This window comes from Piliocolobus tephrosceles, chromosome 10 (genome assembly GCF_002776525.5).
Source record: "Piliocolobus tephrosceles isolate RC106 chromosome 10, ASM277652v3, whole genome shotgun sequence".
Taxonomy (NCBI): domain Eukaryota; kingdom Metazoa; phylum Chordata; class Mammalia; order Primates; family Cercopithecidae; genus Piliocolobus; species Piliocolobus tephrosceles.
In genome coordinates, this window is record NC_045443.1 from 47,205,452 (window position 1) to 47,219,574 (window position 14,123).

Sequence of the window (14,123 nt, forward strand, 5' to 3'; positions counted from 1 at the left end):
GCAGCCTTCTTCCAAGTGCACACACATGATTATTGGCAGGATTCAGTTCATTTGAGGCTCTTGGACCTTGATGAGTGTTGGCCTGGGGTCTTCCTCAGTTCCTTGCCATGTGGGCTTCTCCATGGGGTAGCTGACAACATGGCAGCTGACTTTCCTCAGTGCAAGTGAGGGAGTAACCAAGACGGAAGCCACAATGTTTTTGTAGCCTAATAATGAAGTGACATCCCATCACCTCTGCTGAAGTCTATTCACTAGAAGTGAGTCATTAAATACAACCCACACTCAAAGGGATAGGATTGCATGAATGCAATGCAATGAAGGGCATGAATGCCAGGAGGCAGGGGTCACTGGGAGCCATCTTAGAGGCTGCCTACCACAATGGCGATGGTGGTGATGACGACAGTAGAGAAGTTGGAGAGTGGTGATTAGATCAGGGATGCTAGGGTATTTGAGAGTGAAAGCACTGGTAGCCTATTAGAATTGAAAAGTGGTTCCTTCACACTGGATCTGAGCAGGGTATTCAGTTGGCCCAAGCCAGATGTACGAGACCCACTTTCCCCCACAATGTTCTAGTCCCATTCTAGGTCCAGGCCCACATCCATTCCCCTAGAGTCCTCACTACCCATTGCTTTCTCTGCCAACCACTCTCACTCCAGGCTGCTCTTCTCCTTTACACAATTAATGAGCTAAGTAATGGCCAAATGGAGAGCAATTACCTCCAGCAGTCCAAGGGGGGATGGGGAAAGAGTAGTCAGAGGCCCAGGGGGGATGAAGAGGTGCTGCCAGTTTGGGGGCTGGACTGTGGTTCTTTCAACTTGGATAAAGCCATCTACCCTATTCTATACTGAACCCCATGTCCTTGGTCTACCACAATGCTGTAGACACTGCCCACCCCACCATCACTTTATCTTCCCTCTCTCAGTCCTTCACATAGGGTTTAGATCAGAGCTTCACTGAGCCAAAGGGAGCCCATCCACTCTAGCCCCAGCTTCTATCTCCTGCCTCTAATCTCTCCCTACTTCTGATGATCTCCTATTTCTTGAAATTCCCCAACACCACTGCTGGTTTTTATTGTTGTTGTTGTTGTTGTTTGTTTGTTTTTTGAGACAGAGTCTCGCTCTGTTGCCTAGGCTGAGGCTGGAGTGCAGTGGTGTGATCTTGGCTCACTGCAACCTTCGCCTCCTGGATGCAAGTGATTCTTCTGCCTCAGCCTCCTGAGTAGCTGGGATTACAGGGACCCACCACCACGTCCAGCTAATTTTTGTATTTTTGGTAGAGACAGGGTTTCACCATGTTGGCCAAGCTGGTCTCAAACTCCTGACTTCAAGCGATCTGCCTGCCTCAGCCTCCCAAAGTGCTGGGATTACAGGCATGAGCCATTGGGCCTGGCCCACCCCTGTTTTTGATAAGCACAGAAAGCGGTCTTCTTTTCTTTTCTTTCCTTTTCTTTTCTTTTCTTTTCTTTTCTTTTCTTTTCTTTTCTTTTCTCTTCTCTTCTCTTCTCTTTTCTCTTCCTCTTTTCTTTTTTTTTTTCCTTTTTTTTTTTTTTAGATGGAGTTTCGCTCTTCTTGCCCAGGCTGGAGTGCAGTGTTGCAATCTTGGCTCTCCGCAACCTCTGCCCCCAGGGTTCTAGCAATTCTCTTACCTCAGCCTCCTGACTAGCTGGGATTACAGGCACCCGCCACCATGCCCAGCTAATATTTTTGTATTTTTACTAGAGACGGGGTTTCACCACGTTGGCTAGGTTGGTCTCCAACTCCCGACCTCAGGAGATTCGCCTGCCTCGGCCTCCCAAAGTGCGGGGATTACAGGCGTGAGCCACCATGCGCAGCCAGGGCTCATCTTTTCTGAAGGCTTATCCCTGCAATGATCACCATGAGCCCCTAATAAGACCCCAGTGCCAGGACTTTTAGGCCTGGCAAGCCATAATAAGGACTAATTATATAGAAAAATCTCTTCAGGCCAGGCGCGGTGGCTCAAGCCTGTAATCCCAGCACTTTGGGAGGCCGAGACAGGCGGATCACGAGGTCAGGAGATCGAGACCATCCTGGCTAACATGGTGAAACCCCGTCTCTACTAAAAAATACAAAAAACTAGCCGGGCGAGGTGGTGGGCGCCTGTAGTCCCAGCTAGTCGGGAGGCTGAGGCAGGAGAATGGCATAAACCCTGGAGGCGGAGCTTGCAGTGAGCTGAGATCTGGCCACTACACTCCAGCCTGGGCGACAGAGCAAGACTCCGTCTCAAAAAAAAAAAAAAAAAAAAAAAAGAAAAAAGAAAAATCTCTTCAGGCAGCCAGGTGATAATGGGTAATACGGGGGCCAAGTTCTCTTGCAGTAGAGTCACTGGGGGAAAAGATATTAGACAAGGAGTCAAGAGAACAGGATTCTAATCCCAGTTTGGTCACTAATCATGCCTGTGATGCTCTCTGGCCTCAGTATCCTTGTCTGTTAAATGATAAAGGTGAAAGATGGATTAGACCATTTCTTTCTATCTTTTTTTTTTTTTTAGACATAGTCTCGCTCTGTCGCCCAGGCTGGAGTACACTGGTGCGATCTCGGCTCACTTCAAGCTCCGCCTCCCGGGTTCACACCATTCTCCTGCCTCAGCCTCCCGAGCAGCTGGGACTACAGGTGCCTGCCACCACACCCGGCTAATTTTTTGTATTTTTAGTAGAGACGAGGTTTCACCATGTTAGCCAGGATGGTCTCGGTCTCCTGACCTCATGATCCACCCACCTTGGCCTCCCAAAGTGATGGGATTATAGGAGTGAGCCACTGCGCCTGGCCTGGATTAGACCATTTCTAAAGACCCTGCCAGTTCCATAAACACATGCCTGTAATCCCAGCTACTCAGGAGGCTGAGGTGAGAGGATCCTTTGAGCCCAGGAGTTCAAGTCCAGCCTGGGCAACATAGAAAGACCCTGTCTCAAATACATACATAAAGGGAGGAAGGAAAAAAGGTTAATACTTACATAGATAACCTTGCAATTTATACCAATGTTTTTGTTTGTTTGTTTTGTTTTTGAGATGGAGACTCGCTGTGTTGCCCAGGCTGGAGTGCAGTGGTGGGATCTTGGCTCACTGCAGCTTCCACCTCCCAGGTTCAAGTGATTCTCCTGCCTCAGCCTCCTGAGTAGCAGGAATTTACAGGCACGCACCACCACACCCGGCTAATTTTTGTATTTTTAATAGAGACAGGGTTTCACCATGTTGATCAGGCTGGTCTCAAACTCCTGACCTCAAGTGATCCTCCTTCCTCGGCCTCCCAAAGTGCTGGGATTATAGGCATGAGCCACCGTGCCTGGCTAAAAATTTTAAGACAAATATTATACTAGAAAAAAAAAAATAGTTCAGGCATGATGGCTCATGCCTATAATCCCAACACTTTACGAAGCCAAGGCAGGCAGATCACCTGAGCTCAGGAGTTCAATACCAGCCTAGAGAACAGGGCAAAAGCCCATCTCTACAAAAAATACAAAAATTAACTGGGTGTGGTGGCATGTGCTTGTAGTTCCAGCCACCCAGGAGGCTGAGATGGAAGGATCACCTGAGCCTGGCAGGTTGAGGCTGCAGTGAACCATGATTGTGCCCCTGCACTCCAGCCTGTGTGTCAGTGTGAGATTCTATCTCACAAGAAAAAAAAGGAAAAAAGAAAGAAAAAGAAAAAAATAAACTTCTATTATTCTGCTTCCCAGGAAAAGGGTGGAGGTTGAGAGAAGGTGCTAGCTACACTAGAAGGCTGAGAGCCGCATGGTTGAGAAAGTAGTTTCTGTTTGCAAAGGAGAGTCAAGCCTAGTCACAATAGGGTGCCTTTTTTTCTGTGTATTGTAGGAACCTAGGCCCACCCCAACCATCTTTTTCTGCACCTGGCCAGGCCCCAGGTACATGAACTTACAATTGCCAGCTTCCCCTCACACTCATCAATGCGTCCAGTCAGCCACCATCTGCAATTCCTCCTAAGATATCCTTTTGTTTCATCAACTGCTAAGACCTACAGCCCAGGTGTGTCCCAGGAGACATCCTAACACACCCAGATGGTTCCCACCTAGCTCAGGCCTTCACCACCTTCCTCCTGGGCCTCTGTAACTATTCCCTTGCCTCCCACCCTCTTGGCCTAAGGGACATTCCTCCCCTCCTGTTTTTCTCCCATGTCTTTGGTCAATCTTTCTCAGGTCCCTTTGTCTTTCAGCCTCTTACCTGCCTCCCCTTTCTGTTTACCCCTTAAATTTGGATGAAGCCCTGATGGTTTCCTCCTTGACCATCTCGTAATAGTAACATAACAAAAGCAGAAACAACTAGGACTTAATGGCGCTTATAAGGTACAAAGGACTTCACATGTGTTTTCATTTGATTCTATGAGGTAAGCTATTATCCCCCATTTAATAGAAGTCAATGTTGCCTTCATGGAGTGTCTGAAAACTGTCATTTCCTTTTTATTTCCATTGCCACTGCCCTAATTCGAGCTCTTAATACCGCGTCTTAGACCCTTGCTTCAGCGCCCTAGCTGACAATATTGTAGGTCTTAGCGGTTGATGAGAAGGAAGGGATGTAGTTCCAGTTAACCAATTGACCAAGGGCTTTCGACTTAAGTGAACCAGACCAGGCTCCACTCAGAACAGTGGTTACGTGGTGGGCTGTGCTGTAAAGATAAGGTACTCAAAACTAGAATTATTTGGAGAAAAGATTAGGGTCACATGCACACAAAACTAAAACCTATGATTGGTCTGAGCATAAAGAGGACAATTTCTGATGAAATAGGTGAAGAGCTGCATAATGAACTCCCTGAGAGTCTCCTTGGAAGCCCCACCCTGCCAGGATTTGTGTGCCCGGTTCCCAAACCATCTACGATCAACCCCTTGTGCAGCCTCAGCCTGTTGGAGAAGGTAAACCTGTATGCCCTAGTTTAAGTCACAAAAAAGTCCTATCTCTGAAAAGAAAAAAGAATAAAAATAAAGAACATAATATTAGAAATATTAAACAGAGAGGGCCGGGCGCGGTGGCTCACACTTGTAATCCCAGCACTTTGGGAGGCTGAGGCAGGTGGATCACGAGGTCAGGAGTTCAAGACCAGCCTGGCCAACATGGTGAAACCCTGTCTCTACTTAAAATACAAAAATTAGCTGGGCATGGAGGTGCGCGCCTATAATCCCAAGTTCTCTGGAGGCTGAGGCAGGAGAATCGCTTGAACCCGGGAGATGGAGGTTGCAGTGAGCTGAGATCACACCACTGCACTCCAGCCTGGGTGACAGGGTGAGACTTCATCTCAAAAAAAAAAAAAAGAAAGAAAGAAAGAAAGAAAAGAAAAGAAATATTAAACAGATAAATTTAAATTCATAGTGGGTGGGGTGGATTTTTTTGCAATAATTGTATGTTTTGTCTGCTTTTAAAGGTGTTTAAAGCTTATAAGCAAAACTGATGCAGGAGGATTGCTTGAGGCCAGGAGTTTGGGCAATATAGCAAGACCTGTATTGCTCGATTGACCTGTACTGACCGACCTGTATCGGGCAATACAGCAAGACCTGGTCTCTACAAAACACACTAAAATTAGCCAAGAGTGGTGGCACACATCTGTAATGCTAGCTACTTTGAAGGCTAAGGAGGAAGAGGAGGATGGCTTGAGCCCAGGAGCTTGAGGCTGCAGTGAACTATGATTATGCCACTGCACTCCAGACAGGGCAACAGAGTAAGATCCTGTTTCTGAAAAAAAAAAGAAGAAAGAAAATAAAAACAGATAAATTTATGAAGAGTTTGATGTTTGATTTCATTTGCAATCAGTGTTTAAATATTTGAGGAAACATAACCTGGTAAATTTGTGAGTTTTTGATTTACTGGTTGTATAAATAGTATGGGAGTATTTGGGGAATATTACTTCAATAGAGATTAATAAATTGGACATCAGGGCTGCGCACGGTGGCTCACGCCTGTAATCCCAGCACTTTGGGAGGCTGAGGCGGGTGGATCACGAGGTCAGGAGATAGAGACCATCCTGGATAACACGGTGAAATCCTGTCTCTACTAAAAAATACAAAAAACTAGCCCGGTGAGGGGGCGATCGCCTGTAGTCCCAGCTACTCGGGAGGCTGAGGCAGGAGAATGGTGTGAACCCGGGAGGCGGAGCTTGCAGTGAGCTGAGATCCGGCACAGCGAGACTCCGTCTCAAAAAATAAAAAAATAAAAATAAATAAATTGGACATCAAAGTACAAAAAATAAATATTTTTTCCATACCCAAAAGCACCTGGGATGTTAAATAATTTATCCTAAGCTTCCTGTCTCTGATTTCTGGGTCTTCAATTGATCCCCATTGTGTTGCTTGCATCTCTGTGACTCTATTTCCTCATCTATAAAATGGGATGATACTGCCTAAGAAGGTGGCTGTGAGGATTTAATAACTGCTTCTGAAGCACTTACTACAATGCCCGCACATACTTGCTAAATAAATGTTGGCTGTCTTTATTTTATCCCAATACTACCTTGATTATGCCACCTCCTGCTCAAAACCCTTTAATTACTCTCCAGTGACCCCAGGGCAAATCCAAGTTCCTTTCACTTATGTCCTCACCTCTTCCTGCTTCCCAGCCTTGGCCCTCACTATTTATTCCCTGCCACCTCCAGCCCACCAGACAGATTAAATTCCTCCCTATGCTTCACCTGGTCCCCCATCATCATCATTTCTTTCATACCATTCCTCCACCTGAAATGCCTTGCCTCCCTCCCATGCCATTATGGCCAGTGCAAACTCCTATTATCCTTCAAAACCCATCTCAAATACCACTTCTTCCAATATGCTTTCATGGTCATCTCCAACTCTCTCCTGCCTCTGAACTCTTTATTAGTACCTCTTTCCCGGCAAGCATCACATTCTTTCCTGCATCAGAGCCAGTCACCTACGTGTCTAGTCATCCCTGCTGACCCATAAGCTCCTTGAAGGCAGGACCCACTTCTGATTGATCTTGGGAAACACAGGGCTGCCTGGCCCAAGGCCTGGCATGTAATAGGTGCTCAGCTAACAGATGGTGGATTCTACTCGCTCTGGGTAGTTGTGTCATCTAAGCAGAAACAGCAGGAACCTGCAGGTTTCCCAGGCCACCCTCACTGACCTGTGTAGACCACGAGGGCACAGAAAACCAAGGAAGCCAGCAGTCTGCGCATGCAGGGTCCACAGAGCAGATGCAAGAAGACGGCAGAGCTAGATTCCAGCAGCATGTGGAGCTGTGTGTGCTCAGCTCATCAACATTCTCCCAGACATTTAGCCCCTCAGTCAGTCAACTTTTTTTTTTTTTTTTTGGTCTATTCTGTGCCAGGCACTGTGTGAGGTGCAGCAGACACCAGCCTGGTGTCAGTTCCCAAAGAGGTATGCCTATGTGCCCGGAGCTCCTGTGTGTGCACATACATGTGCCTACGTGCACGCCCCACACGGCCTCGAGTTCCAGCTCCCGACAAGCTGAGCCGCCTGTGTGCCGAGGCTGAGAGGGCTGCCTATTACCCTGTTTCCAAACAACTCCCCTTTCTGCGCCAGCGCCGCTGCCTCTCCCGTCTGTTTGCCCCTCGCCGCCTCCTCCCTCTGTTGGGGCTGCCGCTGATGATGAAATTTGGCTTGCAACACCCTCTTCCTCCCCTTCCTGCAGGCCTGGGAGAGGATTAAGCCGCTGGAGTCTGAAATCGGAAAGATCCCAGCTTCTGCTCCCCAGCACCTCCCCTCGCCCCCTCCCCCTCCCCGCCCATGCAAAACCAGAAAATTAATCTCCCCTTCTGCCTGTGATATGGCGGGCTGCATTACAAGCTGGGCGTCGAGATAAAGCGGGGAGCCGCGGGACGGCGGCCCAGTGCCGGGCCCCGGGTGGGGCCGGCCAGGGAGATAAGGGCCTCCCAGCCCCATGAATTATTCACCGGCACTGCCTCCTCGGGCTCGGCGGCCGCCCTGGGCGCTGAGATTGCGCCTTCCAGAGGGGCCTGGGTAGGGTGGGAGGGGGGTCCGTGGGGAAGGACAGCAGGCTATAGAGGGGTCTTCCTATGGGGGATGGGGAGAGAGGAGGACTGTACTTAGCTGGGGGACAACTCAGAGACACAAGCGCTTTGAAGAGCCAACTGATGCAGGGGAAGAAAGTGTCCCCAGGCCCTGGGAAGCCCAGACTCAGCCAGAACCTCCGCAGGGGTGCTCCTTATTATACAACTCATTAAACGCTATTGAGAGGCTACAATTGCCAGACTCAGGCCAGGTCCCAGCACCTCAGAGCTAGAGAGCCAGTCCCACCTGAGGGCGCCCTCAATACAATGCACCTACAGAATGCGGGCTGTGTTTGGACCTGGGCGCATTCCACTCACAGGGCCTGTCTCAGCCACATTGCTCCCCACTCCCCTCCTCTGGTAGTCAAGACAGCCGCTGCTTGCTCTGGGGGGAGCACCCTGACTTGAGGGGGTACAAGAGGAGGAGAGAGGACAGATCTGCTCCCAGGCCAGCCAGAGCTCCCCAAACAGAGAAGCCAGGGCAGGTGGTGTAGGGGGAAAGTGGTGGTGTAGGGGGAGAGTGGGGGTCAGTGCTAGGGTAGGGAGATAACCAGGGAAGTTTCCTGCCGGAGGAAATAACCCCAGGCACTATGTGAATCTTTTGTTTCTCTCCTTTCTTGCTTCCTCTCAAAGACCAGAATTTGAAAGCAGGGAAGGACCTTAACAGTCTCTTCCCTATCTCGAAGTCTCTATCTTTCCACCTTCTCCCTACCTTCTCTCTTCTCTCTCCTCTCAATCTCTGTCTCCAATCCTCCCTCTCACTGCATATTGTGTGTCCATCTGCCCTTTGAAGTTCTGCCTTGGCCCTGATTTCTCCACCTCTCTCTCACTGTATATTCTCTCTCTCTCTCTGTATATTCTCTCTCTCTCTTTGAGATGCAGTCTCGCTCTGTCTCCCAGGCTGGAATGCAGTGGCACGATTTTGGCTCACTGCAAACCCCGCTTCCCCGGTTCAAGCAGTTCTCCCTGCCTCGGCCTCCTGAGTAGCTGGGATTACAGGTGCCCACTACTATGCCTGGTTAATTTTTGTATTTTAAGTAGAGATGGGGTTTCGCCATGTTGGCCAATTTCTGCCCTCAAGTGATCCACCTGCCTTGGCCTCCCAAAGTGCTTGGATTACAGGCATGAGCCACTGCGCCCAGTCTATTGTCTCTTTAATGATCCCTCCCTTCTGAAGTATTGACTCCCCCAAATGATATGTTGACACACAAATTGTAATGTGTCATAGAGGGGAGGTGGCCATCTGCTGTACCCCACCCCCCTAACTGGGGAGAAAAAAGAAGGGTTCAACATGGTCCTGGATGTGCAAACTGCTGAGACCCAGACAGAGGCAGCAGTATGGGAGGAGAGCCCCCAGAGATGCACTGGCACAAGAAAGAGAGCCTGAGACACCTAAAGAGCCAGGAATGAGAGGTGCTGGGGGACGGTGAGGACCAGAGGTCACTCCTTCAGGATTGCAGAGGCAGACACCTGCCTGACAGGCAACCTGGAACCCATGGACTCCTGTAGCAGATACAGAGCCCCATGTTCATGAACCAGTGGACAAGGCACATTTGTTGAGACCCATATTCAAGTTGGAGAGGGAAAGGTGATGAATAGGGGAGGAAGAAGAGATGGAGAGTGAAAAGGGGGCTAGATTAGAAGGAGGAAGTGGGGAGGAGGGAAGGGTGAGTCCCAGAAGGATGGAGAAGACAGAGACTTGAGTGGGAAAAGGGAGAAAAGCTGAGTGGAGGAGAGAGGAGATTAGAGAGAGGAATGAGAGAAAAGAGACAGGATAGCATAGGGTGGGGAGAAAGGGTGAGGATAGCAGATAAGTGTGGGAGTAGGGTAAGAGGAGCATTTGGACCAGTAAAAAGAGAAAGCAGTGGAGAAGATGAAGGTTATGGGTGGAAGGGGGGGGGCGCAACGTTGAGTGTGGAGGGTGGGGGAGGCTGTGTTGCTGGGTCCCATCAGCCTTAGGTCCCCAGCCCCTTCCCAATGCGTGCTAATTAACTCCTTAATTGTCTCTGCATTTGCTGAGCCGGCAGATGAAGTGGATGCAGACAGATTGGGGCGCGTGTGATTTCACGCACGGGGGAGCGGAGAAGAGCTGCCTGGAAATCCCAGAGGGCCTTGTCCCCCCTTTACCCTCCCTCTTCACCCATCTCTGAGAGGCTGGAGGGCGCTTCTGCACCTGGAGCAGATGGGGCCATCTGCAAGGGAGGCATCCATGGGGAATTTGCCCCCATCAGCCTTTCAGGGATGATCATAATGCTTGCCACTATTGATGGAACACCCCCTACTGTTTTCTAGACACACATTGTTTCAACAGTGTGGGCATTAGCTGGGTTTTATGGTTTCTGGAGAAAAGTGAGACTCAGGCTGGGTTACTTGCCCAGGGCCACACAGCACTGGTGTGACAGCTGAGATTTGAACCCAGGTGAGCACAAGGCCAAAGTCCTAAGTGGGTCCTGCCAGCAGAGGGAGGAATATCTTCAGGTCTGTTTCCCTCTCAGTCCCTGGTGGGGATAAAGGGTACTGAGGTCTAAGGACCGCAGGGGCCAGAGAAAATGAAGCAAGGAGAAGAAGCTGGGAGGATGCTGAAGGAGCCAGTATCCTCTGTCAGGACTTGGACAAGGGGTAGGTGGGCCAGAGAAGCAGAAAGAAGTAATGAGACACTAATCACAGCCCTTGGATCCCTCAAGTGTTATCTTACTGAGGCCCTGCCAACATCAACTTCCTCTTTTCCTCATCCCTGTCCCACAAACCCCTGTCAGAGTGACTGCCCCCCCGCCTCTCCCTGCTGGCAGCCCTGGCTCAGCCCTCTATTTCACTCCCGGCCCTTGTACTAGAGTCACTGGTCAACATGTTTGTCTCTCTTTTCACACTGGGATATTTTGAGGGCAAGGACTCTGCCAATCCTCACCATGTCCACAGGGCCAATCCTGGGGCTTCATCCAGGAAAAGCCGCGGTGAAGGTTTGCTGCGATGTACAGGGTAGGGATGAGGGGATATGCGTGTGCAAGGATCCATCATTCTCAAATGAAGAAGCAACAACAGCATGAGGGATTTAGGTTGTATATAAGAAAGAACTTCCTAAGACTGGGGCCTGTGACGCTATGAAGCCATAATTCAGACCTATAGGTTCTGAAGAGCAAGGTTGCTCAAGATTGGCTACATGTTAAAGGCCTCAAAAAATTGGGCGATTGGCCAGGCACAGTGGCTCACGCCTGTAATCCCAGCACTTTGGGAGGCCAAGGTGGGTGGATCAGCTGAGGTCGGGAGTTCGAGACCAGCCTGGCCTACATGGTGAAACCCCAACTCTACAAAAGAAACAAAAAAATTAGCCGGGCATGGTGCTGCGCACCTGTAATTCCAGCTACTCGGGAGGCTGAGGCAGAAGAACCTCTTGAACTGGGAAGGTGGAGGTTGTGGGGAGGCAGAGGTTGCAGTGAGCCGAGATCGTGCCATTGCACGATCATGCCATTGCACTCCAGCCTGGGCGACAGGGTGAGACTCTGTCTTAAAAAAAACAAAACAAAACACAGTTGGGCGATCTGGACCCCAGCCCCAAAGATTCTGATTTAATTGGTCTAAAGTGGAGCCATGGCATTGCAGTGTTTGTTTGTTTTTTTTTTTTTTGAGACCGAGTCTCGCTCTGTTGTCCAGGCTGGAGTGCAGTGGCACTATCTCTGATCACTGCAACCTCTGTCTCCTGGGTTCAAGCGCTTCTCCTGCCTCAGCCTCCTGAGTAGTTGGGATTACGGGTGCTTGCCACCACGCCTGGCTAACTTTTGTATTTTCTGTTGAGACGGGGTTTCACCATGTTGGTCAGGTTGGTCTCCTGACCTAAGTGATTCACCAGCCCTAGCCTCCCAAAGTGCTGGGATTCCGGTCTCCCAAAGTGCTGGGATTGCAGGCGTGAGCCACCATGCCTGGCCAGCATTGTAGTTTTATCTTATTATTTTTATTTTTTGAAATCGAGTTTCGCTCTTGTGCCCTGGCTAGAGTGCAATAGCACAATCTCGGCTCACTGTAACTTCTGCCTTCCGGGTTCACAAACGATTCTCCTGCCTCAGCCTCCTGAGTAGCTGGGATTACAGGCGCCTGCCACCACGCCCAGGTAGTTTTTGCATTTTTACTAGAGACGGGTTTCACCACGTTGGCCAGGCTGGTCTCAAACTCCTGACCTCAGGTGATCCACCCTACTCAGTGGTGGGTGTAATCCCAAAGTGCTAGGATTACAGGAGTGAGCCACCGTGCCCAGCTGGCATTGCAGTTTTAAAAGCTCCCCAGGTGATTCCAATGTGCAGCCTGGGTTAAGAACCAGTGCCTTAGATTCTGCCCTGGTTTGGCTGCACTGGTGGTTTTACCACTGGATCCAAATACTAATGCTATTGATAGTTATTTACTTATTGGGGGATTTACTAGGTACATGCCAATGTACTAAGCACTTTCCATGCATTAGCTCACGTAATCCTTAAAAAATCCTGTGAAATATCTCTGCCTTACAGATGAGGAATATTATCTCTGCCTTACAGATGAGGAAACCGAGGCCCAGAGAAGTCAAGGGACTTGCCTATGCTAATGAATGGCAGGGCCAGGTCTGGAAGCTGATTCTCCTGATTCATACCTTCTGTCTTCCCCCAGACTCCTCCTGAGGCTGCTCTTTGGCCTCAATCAGTCCTCGCCTGCCTCCACCTCACCTCATCACCTTCCCTCCACCCCCGCTGCTCCCTCAGTAACATCCCAGGTGACTGAAGCAATTTGCAGCCATTTGAAGAGGCTCCACGTGTCAGTCAGCCTGCGAGCGTGGGGAGGTGGGGAAATTACAGATGCTCCAAGATGGTGTTCCCCTCCCCCTGAGGATATCTGGAATTCAGGAATCAGACTCTGCCTGATGCTTCCTCAGGTCTCTGGGACCCTCCCAGGTGACTTCCCACTCCCAAATGCCCCCACGAGTTGATTCTAAGTATCTGGGAGAGGGCTGCCACCCAGTGGCTGCCCGGGGGCATGGCAACCTTCCAGCACTGCCTGGTTCCGCTGAACAGCTCCCCAACCAAAGACCTGAATCGAAGATCCTCCCTTCCTTTTGGCAGCTCCGTGTCCAGTCCCCTAGTAAATGGATCTCGATCTCCCTCCTCCACAGTCTTAAGTCCACTCTCCCACTAGGGATCTCCAGACCCCTTCTCTGGTTTCCTACATGTCCACTACTCCCAACGCCTCACAACTTCTCATCCAACTTCTTTCCAATGTGCCATCCCCTTCTCATTACAGGTTCTTTCTTCCAACTTAAAGCCCGGCACCATGTCCTAGGAATACACCTCTCACCGTCCTTCTCCCAGAGTCGCACCAGCCTGCAAGTAGAGCAAAGGAGCCACTAGAGACAGAATTCTGGTCCCCCGCACCCTCCTCCTCATCATCTGACACCATCAGACCTCAACAGCCTCTGTGCTAAGAGCCCCTAATGAGCATCAGCAAATTAACAACTTCCCCTTGATTGCTCCTTCTCTGTTAATTGGATAGGGAGGGCCCCCCCCCCCCAAGGCCTCTCAGAGAAGAGGAGGGAGGCAGGGAAGGAGAAAGGTGAGAGCCACAGGAGCAGTCCCCAGGCCTGGGTTCTCTGCTGAGACTTCTGCTCCATCCCTGAGCATAGCTCCCTGTTCCAATCCTTCCTCACCTTGTCCCCCTCACTCCCTTTGCCCCCTTCCTTCTGTCCAAATTCCCTTGACCTCTGGCTATTTTTCCTTCCTTTTCTCTGCTCCTTCTTTGGAGATTTAGCAGTAAGGGGTTGCAACGATGCCCCCCACAAGCCCAAAGCTACAAGGATGGGATCTAAGTGGTCAAGGCTGCGTGTTGGCTGACATATGTGCACGTGTATATGTGTCACATGTAGGTGGGGAGCAGGGATAAGAGCAGGTGAGTGCTTGCCATGTGGGTCAGGCCCTCCGGATACGTGGACATCTGTTGGGGGGGGTGTGGTTGTGAATGGTGTGCTGTGACTCTGGTCGGTATGTGTGTCTGTCTCCATATGGGCTAAGTGCTTGAATTAGTCAAGTGTGACTCGGAGTGTGTGTGTGTGTGTGTACGAGCGTGTGTGCCACCAGAGGAAGCAGCAGCAAGAGGCAAGAGCATCGATC